Raw genomic sequence first — 4,119 nt, 5'->3', positions numbered from 1 at the left:
TGCAGGAGATGAGATGTGTGGCACAGATGCCACCAAGATGTTTGGGTAAAGCAGAAAATGAGGCACCGAGCCAGCAAATTGGTGGGTGGCAGAGACAGGTGTGCCCTGCCCTGGCTCTGAAGACAGACCTGGGCGGACAGGCTGGCTGAACTGCCCTGCCCCACCCATCCCCCACTCTTGAGGCAACTGGCAAGGAGACACTCACCCAGCATGTTGGTGGGCATCCCCAGGAGGGTGTGCAGCATGTCGTGCACCTCCCGGTACCGCTGGATCACATATGCCAGCTCCTCATCGTCCACGAACCTGGTGGGTGCTCGGGTATCTGGGGAGACCCTCTGAAAACCGTGAGTCTCCCTTAGACCCCTTCCCCACGATTCCCAAGGCCCAACTGCCAGCCTGTCCTTATCTCTGTCAACCATTCCCACCACTCATACCCTGCCCCGCAAAAAAACTCCCCGGGGACTTTGCTTCTGTCTGTACCTGCCGACAGGGGAGTCCCAGGGCAGGGAATATGGTGGGATTGGCACCTCCTCAGCCTACCCCAACTCACACACAATGTATGTAACCTGTTGAAATCTATGGCAAAGAAGCCCCGGGGGAAGTGGGGAGCGGGAGTTGTTTAATGGGTAGAGGGTTTCAGTTCTACAAGATGAAAAAGCTCTAGAGATTGGTTTCATGACAATGTGAATATACTTAATACCACTGAACTCTCCACTTAAAAATGGTTAACATGGGAAATTTTATGGGTTTTTTTTGTTGTTGTTTTTACCACAATTAGAAAAATAAAAGAAAAAAGATCCTTAACATGAGCTGCAGCCTAGGGTGCTCTCTCCCACCATCCTCATCTTCACCTTGATTTACTTCCTGCTCATCCTTTCAGACCTGGCTTAAGTGTCCCCTCCAAGGGGAGACCACTCCTGCCCATGTTATGGTCTCTTGTAGCCTCCTGTACCTTCGTTTGACACTCAACACGATTGTATCATGATGGTTAATGTCTCTCGTCTAGGCTGGTGCTGTCCAGCACAGCACCACTTGCCACGTGTGGCCCTTGAGCCTTGAAATGAGACAAGTTCCAACTGAGATGTGCTGTATGTGAAAAATACACACTGGATTTCACAGTCTTAGTATGAGGACAATAATGTGAAATCTCAATCTTTTAAAAATGTTCACTATGTGTTGAAATCATATTTTAGATAGATTGGGTTAAACAAAACATTATTCAAATGAATTCCCCATTTCTTTTTGCTTTATTACAGTAGCGAGGAGCAGACTTGNGGCAACTCACGGCAGCCCAGCTCCAGGTCGAGCTGTTGTTCACCATCTTAGCTGTAGAGGGCGAGCGTCACTGGCCCTCATATGTGGGATCTGAACTGGGGCCCTGCTGCTCAGAGCTGGCATCCCATGCCAACTCTTAACCAATGCGCCACTCGGCCGGCCCCCAACATGGTTTATTGAGATGAAGAATGGAAGTTTCTAGGCAGAAGTTGACAGGGCCTCAAAGGCTATGGTAAGAACTCAGTGAGTGGTAGCTATCTCCAGTAGAGTTTTTCTCCAGTTGTGAGCTGGTGCAGAAGTGCCACCCTATGATCAGGAGACAGGACTCCCATTCCAAGCTCATCCTGATGCCAGTGCCCATCTCTTGAGTGCTGTAAGGCCCAGGGTTACGCGGGCAAAGAGTCGCCAGAGCAAGTGAGCTACAAAGCTGGACGAAGGCCGCCTGAACCTGACCTCTCTCCTCCGACCTTGGCACTGTTGACTTTTACTGACCGGGGAATGGGGGTGCCTGGGACCCTGGGAAGCCATGGAAACAGCTGGCAGGTCTGGGGAAAGGTAGCCTACACTGCAAAGACTGATGAGGTATGAGGAGCTCACCCTAATCCCCTCCTCTTTCTGCAGAAATTCAAAGAGCTCAGGACAAGGCTTCCCTCTTAAAAAGGCCATGGTTTTGAGGTTGGCCTCCAGCCTCCCATGCACTCCCTCTGCCGCTGGGAGCCCTGGACGGGAATGTGGTAGGCACAAGGAAGGCGGAGGCCCTGGCGTGGCAGTGATCGCAGGTCTTCGGACAACCAACTGCTGGTTCGAGTCCCAGCTGTTCCTATTGCCTCATTAGTAAAAAACAACAGTATCATCTTCCTCCTTGAATTGTTAGACGTGTCAACGCAATAATGCATCCAAGTGCCTGTGACTGCCTGGCACATAGTACAGCTATAAATACATGGTAGCTGCTATTATCCATAGGAAAACTGAGGTACAGGAAAAGCAACCAGGAGGCCTGTGGCCTGTGTTCTAGTTACTCCAGGCAATTCCTTGCCCATCTCTGGTCCTTAGTGCCCTATGCACACAATAGGGAACTGCCATTCTGGGCGTATATCTGATTTTAAATCCAAAGATAGGGCCATCTACGCTTTAATACCTTTCACCTGCCTTTCCCCATTCCTTGGCTCTGACCCAAGGAGAATGCCTGGTTGTCACTCCAAAATGAAGCTACAGTCTCACAGCTGCCTCCTCCACCTACGAACACAATTGCTCCTGCTCCTTGGGGTCCTTTGTCGGAAGCCCTTCTACTAAGCATCACCTCATGAAACCCCCACAATAACCATAGGAGGTGGGTACTATTTTCATTTCCCTGGGACTGACAATGAAATGGGTTGAGAGAAAATGGACTGGCCCTAAGTCCCTCTGCTAGAAAACTAGAGGAGTTGGGAGCTCGGATCCGGATCTGCCCAATTTCAGACCAGAGTAACGGGCAAGCAGCGGAAGCACAGGCTGGAGGGGATGTCTGCTCCCGGGGCTCGAAGGCCCCAGGCCGCCAGTGTCAGCCTGCACTGGGGAAAGGCAGTGGACACAGGCACGTGCCCGGATAGGAGCCTTTATCCAGACAACAGAGACTCCCCTGCCGCTCTGCCTCCCTCTTCTCCAGCCTTGGAAATGGGTCTAGTCCTCACTCCTGGGAGGATGCCCAGCCTGGCACCCAGAAAGCTCTAGCTGGCAGGGAGGGGTCCAGAACAGAGGTTGTATGAGCCTCGAGGACTGTTCATGAGTGGCTCTCTCTGGGCAGCTCCAGGCTCCCCTGGGAGCCCTACTACCTGTTCCCTCCTGGGTTGGCCCTTAAAGCCATTCAGCAGTGGTTATGACCAATTCTGATAAATAATGTCCAAGGGTCAGTGTTCAAAAAAAAGGAACAAAGGTAGTGGCAAAGGAGACCTCTGCCCCCAGGGGAAGAGGTCGAGGTGGGGGTGGGGAGCCAGGCCCGGCCCTCCTGGCTCAGCAGCTCAGGGCCTAGGCCCGGCCTGAGATGTTACTGGGGGTTGGGGGGTCTGTGATGCCCAGCTCCTCCCGCAGAGACCTCAGGGGCTGCTCCCAGCGCCGCTCATAGTACAGGTTCAGGACACAGGGGGCCCTGCGCCCATTCTGAACTGCCCATGGGATCAGCTCCGAGACCAGCACTTGTAGGTGCCTGTGGGGCAGCAGAGGAAAAAGAAAACGTAAGGTCCCAAGGGCCGGGCACGCTGTGCCCAGCAGTCACTGTGCATTTTATTTGTTTCTAAATTAAATTTATTGGGGTGACAATGGTTAGTAAAATTACATAGGTTTAAAGTGTACAATTCTAAAATACATCATCTATATGTTACATCAATGTGCATTTTCTCAGTTAATCCTCACACAGACCCAAGAAGATGATAGTTATTATTGCCACTTTTCGGATGAGGAAACAAGCTCACTGAGGTTAAAATCCTGTGCCCAAAGCCACACATCTTGAAAGTGCCAAAGCCCGAGTTTAAACCGGGGGCTACCTAACTCCAGAAACTAATGCTAGGTTGCCCCCTAGCCCTGAATGCATCATTCTGACCTGGCACTGAGGCCTGGCCCAAGAGACCCTGGGGTCCCATGAAATATCCAGGCTTCATTCATTGCCCTGGAGACCCCGCGCCAGGCCCGTTTCACCTCTCCACCCCGTTCTTTCTACCCTGGCTTCCTGAAGGACCATCGGGTCTGCTCAGAGAGGCTGCATGCTCTTGAATTTCCTGGAGCCCTGGCCCCTCTGAGCTCTGCCCCGATCCCTCGCCACTTGAGAACTTACTGGGCATGGAGTCGGATTGGTCCGAAGAGTGCACCCAG

This window comes from Hipposideros armiger, unplaced genomic scaffold (genome assembly GCF_001890085.2).
Source record: "Hipposideros armiger isolate ML-2016 unplaced genomic scaffold, ASM189008v1 scaffold_3, whole genome shotgun sequence".
NCBI classification, from domain to species: domain Eukaryota; kingdom Metazoa; phylum Chordata; class Mammalia; order Chiroptera; family Hipposideridae; genus Hipposideros; species Hipposideros armiger.
The sequence above is the reverse complement of the archived record's forward strand: the minus strand, read 5'-3'. Positions refer to the sequence as shown.